The sequence below is a fragment of the Plecotus auritus genome, assembly GCF_963455305.1.
Source record: "Plecotus auritus genome assembly, chromosome: 7".
NCBI lineage: Eukaryota > Metazoa > Chordata > Mammalia > Chiroptera > Vespertilionidae > Plecotus > Plecotus auritus.
In genome coordinates this window covers 28,968,223-28,988,985 of record NC_137774.1, presented here as the reverse complement: position 1 = coordinate 28,988,985, position 20,763 = coordinate 28,968,223, and positions in this window count along the sequence as shown.

Genomic DNA, 20,763 nt, shown 5'->3' with positions numbered 1-20,763 from the left:
CCCCAGTAGAGGGCTTGCTGGAGGCAGCCCATCAATGATTCTCTCTCATCACTGATATTTCTATCTCTCTCTTCCTCTTCCTTTCTCTCTGAAATCAATATATTTAAAAATTGCAGGCTCTGTAGCCATAATATCTACATGTAAGTCCTAGCTATGTAACTGGCTAGCTCTGTAATCTTGAACAATCTATTAAAACTCTCTGTGCCTATAATTCAAAAATGGTATCCTGGAACATATAAAAAGATGCAGCTCTACCTCTTTGAATTGAGATACTTTATCATATAAAAAAGGAAAAAAAAAACATTGAAAAAGTTAAAATATTTTGTAATCACACGAAGTGTTCCAAATTCCAAACAAAATCCATCACCAAGACTCTTTAGTAAACATAACCTTCTTCACTCCCTGACCTCTATATTTTTTATTGGAAGATTAATAACATGTATCTTAGCAACAACACCTGGACCCATGGCACATGGGAAAGTCTTGGCAGCATTCAAGGTTAAAACGCTGTAAGCTTAGCTTGAATGCCAAGAAACTATATACCACTTTGCCTCTGAAATGTATTAATAGATTTATATAGATGGATAAGAGAAAACAAAAAAACAATAAAAAGGTGGAAAATGAAGAAGGAAGAAAGAAAAAAGGGGGAATGGAAAATGCTTAGTAGATAGGTAAATATCAATTATGATAAAGGAGAATGATCTAATTTAAGCAAATATAATTTAGGTATTCATCTAATTCCCATAAATAATTGCCCAAGTGTTAGGCTTTAGATCATAACTATGAGAAGAAATAAATACATGCTATTGAATAAAGAAGAGAAAAAAGGTGATGTTTCATAAGCATAAAAAACTTAATGTCTGCACAGATATTAGAAATAATACCTACATAACATTTCATGGGAAAAAGAATAGGAAGCACAGGAAATGCAGATTTTCTTATTGGGGCTAGATATTAGCAGTCTTATATGCATCACCAGCAAATTTATTAGAATAAAATTAAGCAAAGTGGTTGGGAAATATTGATGTATGTTTTTCTTATACTCCTCTATGCATGTGGAAGTTGGAGAACAACTCTAAATGAAGACATCGAGTTTTCAATGGGTGTAGGAAAATTAGAATCTCCAACTGTCCTAAGTGTAGAACAAGACAGAGAATGCATAATGCAGAATTCCCTGAGATTGAAGAATGGCTTGTGAAGTTCAGAAAAGTTTAAAGAGGTGAGACTGTCTAAGGAACATTGCTCAGATGGAGTCCATGGGCATTAACTTGCCTGATGAATCCTAAGGCAGGTTGAAATTAGAAGCCCAAATGTAATTATTCTGACTTAAAGACATCTTAAATTATAGTGGCTTGGAAGCCATTAAAATATTTATGTAATCTGTTCATTTTGACCATTATGTTCATATTCTATGAGTCTGAAAAATGATATGCTTTAAAATTCTTAAAAATCCATATGTTTGAATCATTTTGAGAATGGATCTTACTAAAATATTAGATACTTAAGGTTGAATTCCTGGCTCATCTAGGCAATGGAGAAATAGTCTGGGTCTCTAAGAGGGAATCACAAATCTTTAACCTTAGGCAGGAGCCATTGTCATAGAGATTTTATTTTTACTTTCTAACATAATTGCAGGGGTTAAAACAGCAGAGTGTAAGGATGAAAATAACACCCCAAGTGTATTTCAGGGGAAACACACACACACAGACTCAGGATGTTTCCACAGTAGTAGAATAATAAATATGCATTTTTCCCCTATCAGAAAGTGATCCTAGAATTCATTCTGTTAATGCCATTATTTTGTAATAAAGAGTAAAATGTAGAAAATGACGACCTGGGACAAAAACCCTTCTCTCCTGATTCCAAGTCAAGTACTATTGGTTTTCCCCTTGTGCCATTCCAAGTACATAACAATGAACAATTAATATAGGGCAACAAGGTAACATAAAGATTTAAGAAATTAGTTGGTAGAGAGAGGCCTTAGGTGCTCAGAAACGTTTTACACAGGAGGAGGAGCTTGGTGTTGAGAGGTGTAGATTTCAGGTGACAATGGCACTGTGGGTGGGAGACAAGCTTGGAGAGCAGGCTATGTCTAAGCTGTGTCATCGAGGGTCATGGAGGGCAAAACCCTTTTCATGTCTCCTCTAACTATGCTGCAGCCAAGATTTTAGTATCCCCCTCAGCCAGGTATTCCCATGAACTTATTATATTTTTAAACAAGAATGATTATTTCCCAAACACTTTCACATATATTGTCTTTTGGTTAGCACAATTATCCCGTATGAGACTCTACATTTTACCTATGAGAAAACCCAGGCTCATACATGTTTACCTAATTAGTCAGATAGCTACTTAGCCCCAAAGATGGATTTGAATGCAGGTCTTATGACTCCAAGCCTTCTGATTTCCTTTCACATCACAGCTAGGACCCATCCAGCCTGACACTGAAACAGTTCTTGGGCAATGGAGAATATTTTGAAGAGGTGCAGGGGGATTTTTAAAAGATTGCTACCCTTTTTTTGTCAAGGAGATGATTATTACTTTAATGTGGATTTAACTTTAAGGAATTCCAGCTCAACTGTCTCATAAATCTGTTCCCCTCAAGGCTCCTTAGGTGTCCTCGGGCTTTTTTGTTGGCAGAAAGCTCAGAGATTAATGTTGCTGAGATATGTCTAATGTCCCACATGCATTATATGGCTCTTATTTGCACCATCTAACTCCAACTAGTCAAGGGTAAGGGAAGGATATGATAGGATTTCACTAAGTTAAAGATACATGTAGTTTACTGACAATGATATTATAAGTAGGTGTTAGGAAAAGTCAAAATACAACATTTTTATGCTTCAGTGGAAACCAAATCCCTTGCATGTCTATGCTGTACTTTTTATCTGGGCCCACGTTGAGTTCACCAATGATTTTCCAAATCCAATCATGTCATTAAAGCAACAACAACACTGACCAAACAGTTGTGATATAGTCAAGTGGATGATGTCTCATGGTAAACTATTGTAGGGGAGGAAAAATCCTATTTCTTTACCCTGCTAGGTTCTTAGCTGAGCCCTTCCCTCTTTTGTAATAGAAGGCAGATTAACAGGAGAAAAAAGAAAGTTTAATGACATGTATACCTCTTGTATACATGGGAGATAGCCAGGAAACTGAGTTAACTCCCCTAAATGGCCATCACGTTAAATACCATCTCCAGCTAAAAACAAAAAAGAAGATGTTGAGGAGCAGGAGGAGCCTGTTATGAGAGGCTATTAGTAAAAGCAGATTTTTTGATGCTGTTTCCATCACTATGATATTCTGAGATTTAGTCATTTTCTTCTTCCTTGTATGGAGAGGGAGACATTCTTACAAATGGAGGTCTCCTTTATGAATGTAAAAGTCTCTTACAAATGGGTAATTTCTACTAGGTTTTTAGACCTTGTACTGTGCCTTCTGTTTCTTAAAAATAGGTCATCTCTATGCCAAAGAGACATATTTGTGGTTCAAACTAACTGCAATGATTGGTGGATTTTGCATTAGACCATTTTAACCACTCCTGTCATTAAGTGCTATAGCAGCTATGCAGGCACACTACTCAGACTCCCCTTCAAGAAAGAACTCACTGCCCAGCTGGTGTAGCTCAGTGGTTGAGTGTTGACCTATGAACTAGGAGGTCACGGTTTGATTCCTGGTCAGGACACATGCCCGGGTTGTGGGCTCGATCCCCAGTAAGGGGTATGCAGGAGGCAGCCCATCGGTGATTCTCTCTCATCATTGATGTTTCTCTATCCCTTCCTCTCTGGAATCTATCTCTCTCTCTCTCTCTCTCTCTCTCTCTCTCTCTCTCTATATATATATATATATATATATATATATATATATATATATATATATGTGTGTGTATATATGTGTGTGTATATATGTGTGTGTATATATATACACACACATATATATATGTATATATATACACGCATATATATACATATATATGCATATATATAGACGCATATATATACACATATATATATAATATATATATATAGTGTGTGTGTGTGTGTGTGTATATATATATATATATATATATATATATATATATATATATATATAATTTTTTTAAAGGACTCACTTCCCAGATCTGGGTAGAACAGTTGAATTGACAACATCCAGATGTTAGCTCTTCTGGGTTAGCTTCAGGTTTCAAGCTAAGGTCACATTATCCCTGGGGATGGCTCTGATCTGTGCTTCTGAGAGGTGATGTTAGCCAAGGGCATGCTGTTTGGAAGGCATTCCCTAGCTAATGACCGAGCAAGGTGGTGGTACAAGGGACTCAACATTTTCTCCCCCTGCAGGACTCCTATGTCAGGCAAGGTGTGCTCCCGGGCCATCAGTGCACTGGTAGAGATCTGGTAGATCTGAATTGCTGTCTGACAGGTCCCCTACCCCATTCTGACATCTCCTATTTCTTTCAAAGGTGTTACTCCCCAGTAGTTCTAAAATACAACTTTTACAATTCACATTAGAAATAGAAAAATCTTATCGGAATAAAAGCTTGGATTTCTTTAAAGCTAAAATGTTACATTCTCTATGAAATCCCTGCCATCTCCAGGCATACTTATTTAAGTTTCTTGGTTCCACATATTATTCAACTTCTATTATAATAGATATCACAATGTAATTGTAATTATTTGTTGAGGTTGCCCTTTCTAAATCTGCCAGATGAAATAGTGTTTATTTTTTTCCACGATATCTCTGTTAAATGTATTGGTTGTCCCTATCTACATCACACATTTAGAAAGGGGCGTTATTTCTCAGGAAAATGCTGTCATTTTTGAACAGTAGATTGCAAGAGATGAGAGGATTAAGGATGGAAGAAATGTCTGAAAATTGTAATCAGTCTCTCTCTGCTGGATGAGCCACCCTTTCTGTACCCTCATAAAGAAACTGATAACTGAAATATGTACTGATTTAGTGTTCAAAAAGTAACACAGAAATTCATATGTACATCATATTCACTCTGGGGTGTTTAAATAGAAATCTTCCTTGAATTCTACATTTCAACAATAAAAAGGTCTACAAAAGGATACCATTCATAAAGGGGAAGTCATATAACACAATAGAATTCTGAGAAATTATGCAACAGAGCTAAGCCCCCACATTTTACATAAAATCTCTAGTAGAGTTGCAAATAATATAAGAAAAGGCAGTCAATAAGTCAGTTACCTTTTGTTATGGTTTGGTTTGTGAAAGCCTCTGTAATAAGATTCTTAGCTACCTTGGTAATTATGTTGAGCTATTGTAATATATAGCATATATGGAAATAACATAAATAAATGGGATAAATTTATTATATAATCCTAAACCTCTAGATGATTAAAATGGTACCCATTTTTTGAAGGGGGGGGGTACTTTGCTCTTTAAGATATATCTTAGTTCTATGATAACTGAAAGTTATAAAATTCAAGTATATTTTGGGGGAATAAAAATAATGTCATTTATGGGCAGGCAATAACAAAACAAAACAAAAAACGTGAATTCAAACCTTTATATGTTTAGGAGAAACAAAAGTTATAAATATGATGCAGAAATTATTAATAATTTTCCTATCTGAACTATTATCCCATTGTTTTGCCTCTATATTTTTACTAATACAGTACCATATTTATGAAAGAAGGAAGGCAAGGAATGTGAGCAACGTTTTGCCATCAGGAAATCAAAAGTAAGCTGGTGGGTGACCAAGACCCACCTATTCATGGCATGTCTCCAGATTCAGAATCCAAAAGTAATTCCAATTTCCCTGGTGTACTCAATGGTTAGAGTGTTGGCTGTGCACCAAAGGATCATGGGTTTGATTTCTGGTCAAGGGCATGTACCTGGGTTGCAGGTTTGATAGCCCACCCCATTAGGGAGACAACCAATTGATGTGTGTCTATCACATTGATGTTTCTCTCTCTCTCCCCCCTTTCCTCTTTTTCCTTCCTTCCATTCTCTCTAAAAATCAATGGAAAAAATATCCTCAGGTGAGGATTTAAAAAAAGTGGATAAAAATCAAGATCAAATGTATATGAATACAACCTGAATCTGTAAAATAAAATCATGTAACAAAAGATGTCAGAACCTAGTCTGGAGTGAAGCCAATAAAAGAAGGACATGCACTTATCCAGAGCAGTCAAACTAAGACAGAAGAAAATCCAGAGTGAAAATCTAAGTTTGTGAAACAGATAGAAATAGGCCAAAGTTGAAAAGAGCATCCATAAAAGGAGAAAATGAAATTTTGAAATATAAAAAGTATATTGTAATGGTTTCTTTGACCCAAACATTTCCATCTCTAGTTTTTAAATTCATGGCACAGAGTTTCAAAGCAATGCCTAATATGTAAAGTATGCATAATTTAGTTGTAGTTCTCAAATGTCCATGTTCCCTTTACAATAAGAGTTGCCCCTTATCCATGGGGGATACATTCCAAGACCCACAGTAGACGCCTGAAACCATGTATAACATCAAACCTTAGGTATATTTTTCCTATACATACATACCTATAATAACATTTAACTTATAAGTTAGTCACAGCAAGAGCTAAACAAGTACTAGTATAATAAAATGGAACAACTATAACAATGTACTACAATAAAAATTATGTGAATGTGGTCTCTCTCTCAAAATACCTTATTGTACTCTACTCACCCTTCTTGTGATGATGTGAGATGATAAAATGCCTGTGTAATGAGTTGAAGTTAATGATAAAATGCCTGTGCAAGGAGATGAAGTGAGGTGAATGAGACATTATTAAGTAAAATTATAGTTACTTGAATGCAATCATTGTGTTGTTTACTTTTCTGGTTAGCAAGAGTCTGAGGGCAGAGAGTTAAACAAAAGTCTTTTTTTTTTTTTTTTTTTTTTTTTTTTTTTTTTTTTTGGTCTCACCTCAGGTTTGCAAAGGACAGGACAACCTATAATTTCAGCATAACTTTTAATACGTGTCAGTGAGGTTAAAGCCCTTGGCAGAAGGATGGCAAGAAGTATGCACAGAACCTGGCAAATTTGCAGCCCTCTGGCCTGGGGCATGCTCCACTGCCTACTTTATTTTGTAAGAAGGAAATATATTTAAATTCAAAGTACTGTGCTATTTGTTCAAATAAGCAACATCTCTCCTCCTAAAGGAACCATATCTCTTTTCTAATGACAAGTTGTTATTTATTGATATATCATTATGATAAGTTTCATAGTCTTACTCTTATTTCAGTCTCTTGCTAGGATCTAGAAATCTGATATTCTTACAAAAACTGCTGCTTTGACTGGACAGGATAACAAATATCAGTTTCACTTTCCCCATGTTTCAGTCTTAATAAAATTTGATTTTCTCTATATTTAAGAAGAAGCTTCTTAAAATCCATCACCACTGGGTGGTCTCTGCTGATTTGGAATGATCAAGTAGACATCCCGCCTGTTCCTGGAAGTGCAGTGTGGCTACTGATAAAGACTAACTGCAACGCGAAGCAAACATAACCAGCCCAGCGAGTCTATGGGAAGAGCTAGGGCTGGGGAAGTTCTCAAAGTCAATGTAATTGAGAGAACCCTAAAGACAAGAACCCTACAGGAAGAACTCTATGTTTATAATAAAGCTATTATGCTAAGTGAAATAAGCCAGTCAGAGAAAGACCAATACCATATGATTTCAGTTATATGTGGAATCTAACGAACAAAAGAAACAAACAAAATAGACTCATAGATACCAAGGGGGGTTGAGGGGCTAGATGAAAGAAGTGAAGGGATTAAACAGTATACTTTGATAGCTACAGAAGGACCACAGAGATGTAGATTACAGCATAGGGAATATAGTCAACAATATCGAGATAAATAGGTCTGGGACCAGGTGGGTACTTGTAGCAGTGCAGGGATCAATCTATAAATTACATGATTTTCTAACCACTCTGCTGTACATCTGAAATTAATGCAGAATAATACTGAATGTAAACTGTAATTAAAAAAATAGCAAAAGCTCTAAGTTTTTAACTTTCCCTTCCCTGTTCCTTTTCCCTTCTATAGGCTTGCCATGACTGCATGCATTTGGTTGCAACCTTTTCTTTTTCTTGAATAAATTATTTTTGGTTATGAAACGCATAGTTTATACTATTTTTCAGTGGATACTACTAAGCATCACATATGTTTGAAATTGGGAATGAATGGCTGGCGAAGGAGTGTTACGAGTACCATATATGCACAGAATCATAGAGCAAAGCTATGATGGAGAGAGACAGAGTCAGCCCAGACTCTCAAAGGTGATGCCTGGGGTAGAAGGAAGATCCTTCTGGGAAGTCTTTCAAATTACAGCCTGTGGAACTGGGAAATGCTTGAGTCACCTCAATGGTCAGGTAAGACAAAAAAGATAAATTAAAAACAAACAAGCAGATTTCAATAGTGGAGTTTTCCTGATTTTTTACTTCAGCGCAAAGTTCTCCATCAGGCCATAAAGAGGTAATTAAAGTCAAGCTGTTCAGGAGATTAACTCTGATAGCATTGAAAGGGAAGACATAATACTCGAGATAGAGTACCTTGTGTTCAGTACCTGCTTAATATGATTTTGAGGAAAGAATTGAAATGTGGATTGTAACAAAGCATACAGTTCTGTATGCTTTATAAACACTCCAAAAGTGTTTGGTGCCACATTCTCTTCCCATGCAAGTACAACTCTGGGGCAAATGAATGACAGTTGGGCACTTTCTTGTAGAATGACCTTGACCGAGTGCTTCCTGCCATGGTTCCCACTTCTTGGCTCCCTGGAAGCACTCCCATCCACTCCCTGAGCCCAAATATCCTTCTAGTATATACTCTCTTATTTAATTTATCAATGGCTAGCATACCAGAAACTAGCTGAAACATTTACTAAACAGCATTGTTGTAACCTTGAGGAAATTATATCATTTGGGGTGATAATAGTACCTGTGTTAGAGGTTATTAAGGAAATTAAATGAGTTATTATAGGTAAAGTGTTTATCACATACTTAGCTATTTTACCCCATTATATTGTTACTGCCATGCAAACTGCACAATAACAAGCCACAGAGGACATGACAAAAACATGGGTCGGCGATCCAGCCTACTTATAAAAGCTTAGGGGTTTCCTCTCACACATTCAGCAACCACCTTTAAAATCAATTTCCAAGCATAAAGCATGACCTTGGTTTAGAAATAAATGGAATTCATTTGCAGTACCTGCTTCTGAGCCCTGCTTCCTAAAGCTGGCTTTCGCTCACCAATTATCTTTAGTGGTTTTGCTTATTTCAAAATCCCCATAGAATCCATTCAAATGAAATTCTCCAGGACATCAAAATTGTTCAGCTGTAGTGCACTCCCTCGACAGTAAGTTATCAGTCACAAGATATTTTCCCAAACTACATAGAAATGAGAGAAAGAACATGGAGCAATTAGCTTAGGTAGGGACCAGAGAAAGCAGAGAATGTGATGCATTGCTGAATATACAATAAAACTTATTAATAACCTGGCTAATCAATCAATCAATCTTTTCTCACAATCCCTTGTCCCTAGGTAGCAAATTGCCAAGAGAAAGCAAAAAATGTGAACTCGATCTAAAAAAGCAATAGAATGTTATTTCACCCACTTTACACATTTTTGCCCTCTAATCTCACGGTCCCTTTCATGTGCTGTTTGATATCAGTGGACAATTTGAATGTGTGCTTGGAACTGTTTTTGCCCACAGAGGTAATTAGGGAGTTTGAGAGAGTGAGCCAAGTAGAAGAGCCCATGAAGGCCTCTGCTTTCGGTTATAGAGTCCATCTGAAATCTCCTCTCCTCCCCAGGGGGCCAACTGCACATCACTGGGAATGTCCCTTACAGGAACCAGAGTAGGCATTTGTTAGGCGCAGGCCCGCCCACCTAGTGCCCCTAGGGCTCATCTCAAGGAGTGGAAGCTGCCTGGGCACTCCCAGTGCTCAGTTGTTACTGGACTTGTGGGAAAAGACGGCTCAACACAGTGGTGTTTTTACCCAGCAGCCTTAATACCATGCTAATAAATATAGCGAGACATAAGTTTGGATTACTATTTTACGTTGCAAAATGTCCTCAGATTTGTCCTGACAAGAAACCTTTTTACTCCAGAGATCAATAGCTTATATTCACAATCTGTTTCATTGTTATGGTTCAGAAGCAAACCGGGTTGGCTATATGTTTCCTTGAAAACTGACAAGTTTGGGGAGGGGAGGAAGAGAAGGTGGCCATATTGAAAAGAAAAGAAAAGAAAAGAAGGAAAGAAAAAAACCTTGTATTAATGACTGCCCTGTCATGCTTTCAGCTGCATATCTACGTGGATTTCACTTAAGAACACAGGGTAATGTGGGTGTGGCTGTTTTTCTGGCTATCGACTTCAGCTGGCATTGCTGGTTCATCAGTTTGAGTCAGAAGATTTACCAACAGCCTTCCTCTTCCTGCATGAAGATCCGGGCATTGCTATTTTTTGTAATATACAGATCAATAGAGTTGCCATCTTTATGTGAGGGGCTTCCAGCAAAGCATACAAGATAAGTAATACCCAGGCCCTAGCATCATGTAGAAATATTAACAGTGGCCAGTGAAATGGAGACACCAGGCAAAATAGGGTAACTGGGGAAATGCACTTAGTGTAGTGGCTGCCACATAACCCCATAAATATCAGTTAAGAAGATGATAATGCCTATTGTTATAATATTCATCTTTTTTCTCTTAAACTAGATCTGATAGAAAATATTATAGTTCTAATTATCTCCTCTACACTGATAAACGCCAAATCTCTCAACGGAGTTCCAGAGATGAACACCTGATCAACTAAATCCAATATTCTCTTCAACGCATCTCCAAACCATCAAACTCAAAAGTGAGATCACCATCTTCACACTCGTTCCCAATGTCTTTTATCCTGGCTCATCGATGTTGGAAACCTGGGAATCCTTCTAGTGGGCCACCAGGTCATTTGATTACAGCTCCAAATCTCTCCAATTCATCACTTCCTCTTCCTTACACTTTCCAGTTCCTTTCCTTGCAGACATGCCCATTTTTCAAAGGAATTGCTGCAAGATCTTTGGCATTCTTCAATTTGTTAATTTCTTATCCTTAAAGTGATAACATACGCATGTATATAATACATATATATAATCACTATATATTAAATCCGCTACATACTTTTCGGGACCCTGTACAAAATTAAAATGAAAATTCAAAAACTGGCAAGAAGTGCTGTGAAAGGGTTTAAATATATTAAATTTTCATTTTTCCACAGCCTCTATGTCTCTTTCTTTTCTCTCCCTTCTTCATGGTGATTTTTATTTGCTATTTAATGTCATGCTCCCTCCAGCATGGGGAAATTTTCAGGGTGAGTAAAGAAACTCACGGGCATCCTGGGCCAGGCCCATGATTCTGATACAGCAATTTTGTGGCCTACCAGCACCCCGATTCCCCTCCTAACACCTGTCAGACCAATAGGCCATGCCCTAGCAAGGTGGGGGAAGGCAATCACCCCTTCTCTTAGTCCTAGCCTCCAACACATGGCAGCCCAGTGACCCTCAAGGGATCACAACCTTCATGCTGGGATATTATTGGTACCCACATCAAGGGTGGGTGACAGTCTCTTCCCCACCCAGTTACCTCTAGAATGAGCAATAACACATGATAAAGTAGTCCTAGAGGATTACAAATTTTCCCTCTATATAAAACAAAATGCATTGGTTAACTACACAAACTTTGGAGTCAGAGAGCTTTGCTTCCACCATTCACCAGCTTTGTGATCTTGGATTAATTTCTTAAAGCCCCTGAGCCTCCAATTTTTGCAGATGAGTCTGCAAAATAAGATAATATTACCAAGTTGATAGGGTTGTTCATAAGGGCTAAATACACTCTCATTATATTGCTCAGCTAATTATAGCTCTGATATAAAATAGTCTACCTTATCCTATTTATTGCTTCTATGAATTCTAAATTATCTGTTATTAATATTTCAACTACTGATTTATTTTGTTAGCATTTTCCTATTATAATTTTACTCATCTCTTTACTTTTAACATTTTGTTATCATTTTCTTTATAGTGTGTCTTGAGAAAGTAACATGTAGTTGGATTTTTTTAAATTATGGGGGAGTTTCATGGGGAAATTTAAGTAAGTTTATTGGTGATATGCTAACTAGGGCCATACATTTTTACTATTACTTTTATTTTTCTTATTTCAGGGTTCTGCTATATTAAAAACAACTTTTTATTATTTCTTATTACTTAGTGATTTGGATATTATACATTCTCTTGGATTCTTCTATTAGTTTCCCTTAAATTTTTAATAAACATCTATTAACAGATGTTTTTCTGTATACTCCCAGCCCCCAAACAAAACAAGCCGTCAGTGCATTTTCACGTACTCTCACCCCCTTTCCCTTCCACATTCCTTACATCTGAGTACCACTTTTCCCTTTGTGTCATTTGCTTTTCTTTTTGGAATTTACCTTTTGTTCTTGCTCCACGTTTCCCCCCAGATAAATCTGATGAGTCATTACGTTGCTGGAAAATGCATCTGCTTTCCCCTCTGATGAGTGAAATTATATCTAGGCTTCACTCTCATTTCTCTTCGACCTTTGCAGACACTGCTCTGCTCTTCCCCCCATTCTGTGTTGCAGGTGAGAAATCCAAGGCTGTTCAAGTCTTGTTCCCATTGTAGCTAACAGTTTGGGGCTTAATTTTATCTCTTGTTTTGGGAAATTTTCAAGATTGTATTTTCTTCATGATTACAATGCAAACATTTTGGCGAATGAGTTTATATGTGAGTGTTTTACTTTTGCTGAGCCTCTGGCAGACCCTTTGACTCTGAAGACTCAAGTCTTTACCAAGAAATGAGAATGACCAGCATCAGCAGAGCATGTGGAGTCTGCTTTCAAGATGGTCCTGGCATTCAATCAGTTATAATTAAACTTCCACAGCCTTGCCCCCACATGTATGCCTTAATAAACCCTTCTTAATTATTTATTGTGCTTCAAGAATATTCGGGCATGTGGTGCTATGAAGCAAACCAGAGCATTGTTATTTACAGCTATTAATTTCCACAGCATATTTTCCCTTGGGGGAAAGTTAAGACTTCTTTCACTCAATCCTCTTTCTGTGTCAGACCTATCTCACAGGCTAACCAGCCAGTAGACATCCAGTGACAGATACATCACTCCCTTTTCTTAATTTGACGGAATTTTAGCAAGCACTCATTTTTTGCACAAACCCCTAGTTGGGCAAAAATCTCATGCAAATAAACACGTTGACTCTACATGGTAGGAGGAAGGAAAGGCCACTTAAGATCCTGCCACCAAAACCTTATGGAACATTTTGTTTCTCTTCTGTTTGTTTTCTTGGGTTTTTATTTTTCCAGTTGGTTATACCCGCACTGATCTGCTTTTCATTATAGGAATACCTCTATATCGACTTCTATTTCTTATTTTGTGTCTGTGTGTGTACCTGTGTGCATGCATACGTGTGTGTCTTTACTGCTCTTTGGGAGACCTCTGACTGTCTGTCTCATTGGCTCCAGCTGCATGAATTGCTGAGCTGCAGCTGCTGATAGGGAGCTATCCCAGCCCCTCGCTCAGGGTTATAAATGATGCTGTCTGGCTAGAGGACACTGCATTAATGGGCATTGTAGGTAGGGACAACCTGCTCTACTTCAGAGCTCTGGTTTTCAAGCCAATCATTGTGTCTAAGAGAGGGGCGACATAGAAAGCTGTGATAGAGCGAAAGAACTTACCCTTTTTTTAGATAAAAATATACTTAAAATAACCCATAAAGTGATTAGATATGTTACCAACTGAAGAGAGTCAAGGCGTGCTTGTGGAAAAAAAAAAAGGTCAAACTTTTATAATCTATAAAACCACATTCTCATTTTTACTTTATGTAATAAACAAAACAAAATAAAGCAAATCTCTCCTGTTATTTTTTATGCCGAATTAATTCTCTATTGAGGGTTTAGAATGGAAATGTACTATTTATGATAAGGTTCAAGTACATTTTAAAGTTAAAGGGAAATGGGGGAAAGCTGTCTTGGGGCAGAGAAGACGGAGAAGAGTGAGTGAGACAAGATAAATGATTAACTTTGATTCAAAGGGAGTCAGGAAAGTTGGTGTTAGCTATACCGATTAGGGAGTGTAATGAAGACCCATATGACTTGACAGGTCAATAACTTTGATTTACCCACATTATTATTTTATTTACTCTAGTTTCTTCAAGGTAAAATGATGAAGATAAAAATATATCTCAAGAAAATGTATAATTATTGGTAACTGAGGGAGAAGGATAAAGTGAAATAGCTTAGAATTTCAAGCTTAGAACAATAGGACTCTGTTCCCAGCCCTTACACTAAAGTACTGTGGGATCTTAAGCAAGTTATTTCACCTGCCTGGATGTGATGTTCCTCATCTGAAGAGGAAGGTGACAATAGCTGTCCTACATTGATGTTGAGAAGATGAACACAAGGATCTGTTTTAGTACCAAGCTCAGCGCCAGGTTTATTGTAAGTGATGAATAAATCTGCTGCTTCTTTCATTCCATCCTTTCCTTTAGCTAACACCCCGTAAGTCCTGCCTGCCATCGACTTCCTTTTTATAATGCATGTTTCATGTAGGATTTCATATTTCAGTCAAGTGTTTCTAGTCAGCACTTGGGATTCAAATGATCTGCCTTTGAAATTCTCTGTTACCCCTTGAAAGTTGAGCTAGTTGAGTAAATCACAGTACAAGACAGATTTAGTAAAACAGCGCAGCATCCATTAACGCGGCCCCTATAATGTGGAGAGGAAAACACTGAACCATTTGTACTCCGACAGTTTCTGTGGCGCCATGGCTAAGACCAAGATAATTTGAGAAAGCAGGCAGATCGTTTGAAGCTAATGGCATTTGGTCATGTTCTCAATTTAGAGACTCTCTATTGAGTATCAATTACAGCTCACACTTCTGAGAGGGTTACACATCACCCTGATTTTAGATCATTTGAAATAAGAGAAAAAAATGACTAGGAAGCTTTATGTAATTATCACTTTCACTGCTTAAGCCAAAGAAGGAAAATGATAGAGGATCAGAGACCAAAATCTAACCTATTCGGTGAAGTTCCTCCCGGCTAAAGGACTGGAGACACTTGTAAAATGCTTAACTGAAGAGCAATAAATTCTCATGGTTAAGGTTTTAGACAACAAAACTCAAACATTAAGAAGAGCAGTGTGTTGCCCTAGCTGGTTTGGCTCAATGGATAGAGCGTTGGCCTGTGCAAAGAAGGGTCCCGGGTTTGATTCCAGTCAAGGGCACATGCCCAGGTTGTGGACTTGATCCCCAGCGAGGGGTGTGCAGGAGGCAGCCCATCAATGATTCTCTCTCATCATTGATGTTTCTTTCTCTCTCTCTCTGAAATCAATAAATATATTTTAAAAAATAAAAAAGGAAGAGTGGGGTGTGATCAGCTCCCCAAAGGATTTACCCAGATTTCCCTCTAATTTCTTCCTGGTGCCTGGGAGTGGCATGTGAGTATCTAGGAGGTGAGGAAGCCTCTTCATGCAAAGCCTGTATGCCCAAGTCCGACTAAGGTCCTTAGGAGGGAATTGTAGTCACTGAGTTCCACTGGCATATTATTGAGACAATGCAATGTCATAAAACAGAGAGCTGGGACCATTTGATTGAAATGTTCTCTCTTACCCCTCAATGGCACGTCTGATTTGTAGAGAAAGCCTCTGTGCTAGGATATAGACTAAGTCTTTTCTGCACGTCTAAAGTGAGGGCAAAAATGCTTATTTATTAATAAACGTTCTGGAGCCACAGACCCAAAATGTTGAAATCTAGAGAAAAGAACTAATGTTTTGGGGAGGTAAAAAGCTAGGGCATAATCCACTCTCTTAGGCCACTCTTTCCACTGTGAACCTGGAGCCGAGTTATAAACTTTTCAGCTGATTCAAGTTCCTAGCCCATTAAGGCATTACTGACATCTCAGAATTTTAATATTCCAGTTGAGAATGGGGAAAAAAGGGGGGGGCATATATTTATCTAAATATTGATTCTTGACTTAAGAATAGCAAAGAAACTCACAGAGTCTGTGGATCTTATGCACCTCCCCCAAAATGCACATGGTGCCAATGGATGGCACATTTTTTCAGCCCTGAGAGAGGGTGAGAGGTAACAGGGTAATCTTCTCAAACTCTAAAGATCTCACTTGAAACAAAAGGATATGAATGTGCCATACAAAGTGGAAGAGTCCTATTGATTTTTTTTCCCACTGTATTGTGCCTTATGCTTCTGAATCACTTTAGTGACTTAGACTTGAGATATTAAATGTCTGGTTACTGAAAGTTCACTCTGACATAGCTATTCTCGCTTCACTTATATTAAAGCACAGGGGAGGGCAAAGTGAGCAGCAGCGAAATTGGAAATAGGAGATGAAATTTGCATTAGGAGGATGTATTAAGTTGCTCTCTGCTTACTTTGATTATATCGGGGAGACTTGCTAAGACAATGAAGAATATGGAGCTTTTTAAAATGAATTTAAAATAAATCAGGCTTATGATGCCTGTTGAAGCTAAGAAGATAGCTGTTTGTTGTTTTGCACACATGTAAATGAAAGAAATTTTGAAAATATATCTTTTATAGGAAACAAAATATTCACAACAAAAGTCTATTTTCTTTGCATTTCTGACCTGTTTCCCTCCTTATGTGAACTTTCATGTAAAAATTTTGCCTTTGAATGTCTACAAATTATGACCCAGGAATAACAAGATGCTTCCTCAAGAGCCTGCCTTCCAAACTCATGTGCAGTGTAATCAACTGGAAAACACCATCGAGACATAGAATCCTCCCTCACTCCCCTGTGAGCATGTGATATCCTATTGTGCGATTTTGCAACTCTGCTTAGGTTGTATTTATTTTTGCCAAGTTAAAATGAATTTAAATTTAATTTTATGTTGAAAATTGCTTTGAAAACTCAAAACACCTAGAAGTAACTGGAGAGGCTCTAGGGACCAGAGGCTGGGTGGAAAACAAGCAGAGACAAGGTGAGTTCAGCACCATGGAAGGAATACACAGCAGTAGACTCAGGACTGCTTTCTCGGGCGTATTAATTCCTTCCTGAAGTGGACAAAACCAGGGCTTTGGCATATCAAATAGATGCTATTTTCAGACCCCTTGGGAATAATAAAAGTAGAGCCTGCAAAGATGATATAGGTAGTGTCAGAGATGCATGCCCCTGTATAGACATCCTTCACTCAAAGAAAAATCACCTAAGAAAAAAATATCAGATCACAGCTCCTTTTCTTAACAGTCTGTGCTTGTTTTCCATTCTTTCAGATTTCATATCTTTATGGCATCAAATGAATGCAGCAGCAGAAGTTGGAGGTGTTTAATAATTTAACAGATTACTCATATTTTTATATTATCAGACAATGTCAAATAAAGAAAACATTATTTTTTCAGTAATTTAAGCCAAGTTCTACTAGGACAGTGGTCGACAAACTCATTAGTCAACAGAACCAAATATCAACAGTACAACGATTGAAATTTCTTTTGAGCCAAATTTTTTAAACTTAAACTTCTTCCAACACCACTTCTTCAAAATAGACTCGCCCAGGCCATGGTATTTTGTGGAAGAGCCACACTCAAGGGGCCAAAGAGCCGCATGTGGCTCGCGAGCCGCAGTTTGCCAACCACGGTTCTAGGAGACTCATACTTCAGACATTTTGCTAGGTGCTGAGAACACACTGAAGAATAAAATAGACAAGACATCCACCTTTGTAGGTCTTGCAGCGTAGGGGCCAAGGTGTGCACAGGTTTGGGAAAAGGGGTAGAGAGGAAGCAGAGTGAAAGCACCATTGCCCACCTAGATCTGAACCAGAACCGGGAAGTATCAAAGGCTCAAAGGCTCAAAGTCACTAATCATCCGAGAAACACAAATCAAAACAACAATGAGGTACCATCTCACACCTGTCAGAAAAGCTATCATCAACAAATGACAAGTGCTGGCGAGGATGCGGAGAAAAAGGAACCCTCGTGCACTGTTGGTGGGAATGCAGACTGGTGCAGTCAGTGTGGAATATAGTATGGCATTTCCTCAAAAAATTAAAAATGGAACTCCCATTTGACCCAGTAATCCCACTTCTAGGGATATATCCCAAGAAAACAGTAACACCAATCAGAAAGGATATATGCACACCTATGTTCATAGCAGCACAATTTACAATAGCTAAGATTTGGAAACAGCCTAAATGCCTATCAGCAGATGAATGGATTAGAAAACTGTGGTACATCTACGCAATGGAATACTATGCTACTGTGAAAAAGAAGGAATTCTTACCATTTGCAACAGCATGGATGGATCTGGAGAGCACTATGCTAAGCGAAATAAGCCAGTCAGTGAAAGATAAATACCACATGATCTCACTCATTTATGGATAATAAAGAACATTACAAACTGTTGAACAAAAATAGAGGCAAAGAAGCATCTAACAGATTGTCAAACAAAGCAGGAAGGTAGGGGAGGGTTGGTGGGGGTAAGAGATCAACCAAAGGACTTGTATGCATGCATATAAGCACAACCAACAGACTCAAGACACTGGGGGCGGGAGGATGAGGGCAAGTGCCGGGGGGTAGGAGAGGCGGGGGGGCGGTCAGTGCAGGGAAGAGAGACATATGTACTACCATTTGTAATACCTTAAACAATAAAATAAAAATAAAAAAAGGCTAGCAGCAGGAAGAGGAGAGGGAATTAGATTGAGTAGGAGATTCTGATGCTCAACCTTACTCAGTTTGCCTCTTTTTCTGGGCACAAGGCAAGATCATTTTTCCTAAACTCCTTACTTGTAGGTGGAACAGTGTGCTTGGTTAGGATCAATGGGCTGTAGGAAGAAATGGTGTGTGTCACTTCCAAGCCAAACCATAAAATAACCAGCGCATGACTCTGTGCTGGCTTCTTTCCTACCTCAGCATCCTCAGAGAACTGTTGTTGAGATGGTAGAACCATGGGTTTGAAGTAGCCTGGAATGTTGAGGTGCTACACGGACGAGTTTTCTGGACAGTAGCCCTGACTTGTAGTGGATTCTGTAGGAAAAAGAAACACATTTTGTTATGTTAAGCTTTGAGGTGATAGTATACTTTCTGCTGCATGACGTAACATGCCCCAGCCACTGGTGGACACAGCACATGGCTACCTGCAGTCATGTACTTCTTAAAGGTAGGAATAAAGTGCCAGCAAAGAGGGGCTTGGAAGGAAGGGGGACAATAGGGCAGAATATTGTATTCTTAAAGCCAACAATTTCTTACTGCCTTACAAAAGAGCATATATAACCCCATTTCATCTGTTTGCAAATAAGAAGGAGATTCAAAAATTAGAGTATAACTAACCTAAAGACTTAGAAAAAAACATTCTGTAAGATCAAAGAAGAATATAAATAAACAAAGTCTGGAAGAGAGGGGTTTGGTTTGATCTCAAAGTATTATCATTTTATCATATTAGCAATTTGATTTCATTCATATGAAATGGGCCAGTACAAGATTGTGAGTTGTCTGTATGTGTGTGATGTAAATTTAATTTTACTCAGCTCCACCAGAAAAATCCCACTGTAATATTTTGAAGATATAATAAAATAGGCTTTAGGTGAGTAAACGCTGATCATGAACTTATAGAGGAAAAGAAATAATCTTATTTTGTTTTATCCCAAAACCTGGAAATAAATAAAAAAACATGCAAAATGTATAAGACATGCCCTAACCGGTTTGGCTCAGTGGATAGAGCGTCGGCCTGCGGACTGAAGGGTCCCAGGTTCGATTCCAGTCAAGGGCATGTACCTGGGTTGCGGGCACATCCCCAGTAGGGGGTGTGCAGGAGGCAGCTGATCGATGTTTCTCTCTCATCGATGTTTCTAACTCTCTATCCTTCTCCCTTCCTCTCTGTAAAAAATCAATAAAATATATTAAAAAAATGTATAAGACATAAATAGTTCAGTAATATACTTTACAAAAATTGTATTTTGCCTCAGGAGTGGAAAAATAATAACTGACCCATGTAATGGTCATTTAGCAGCTATTAGTGCCTAGTTCTTTCAGCACTGAGAATCTGTTCATTTATTAACTCAATCAATGATGCACTCAATATTTCTCTCTAATTGCGATTAAGTAGTAGATGACTCTCAATGGTGTCTCCTCTAGAAATGTGGTGACACGTGTATAGGAATACACTTCCTTGTTGCCTCTCTGACCTCAAGAACATAGATATTAGCCAAAAGCATTCTGTTACAGGAATCTAGAAGTAGAAACCACTTCCTAGTTCTTAGATTACCTAGTCCCAGTTTAGAAAATAGGATGGCATCACACTGTCTTACTTTCAGGGAGAATTCATTCTGGTCTCACCGGGGGCAGGTGTCCACTCCAGTCAATAATTATGACCAGTGAGGAGTATGACATGGTACAACAGTAGAAATCTCCCCTCAACCCCATTCTTACGGAAGATTGAAAATGACTGAATGCAAGGCATCATTCTGATTGAAAGACTGTCATTATCCAAAATGTCAAAAAACTGTGAGAAAGTATGCTAATGATCAGAAAGCTGGAATAATAATACATTGAGGTCAAAGGGAAAAATGTACAGGATGGGATGATCAATAATGTCAAACCAGAACCATTTGATGGTTTATTCTCAAGTGTGAATTTTCAATAGTTGGGAGGGAGCCTAAAATGATGATAGTATGTAAATAAACTAGAGGGAAAGCATTTATGAGCAGAGGCCAGATGTTTACCCTATGTGTATT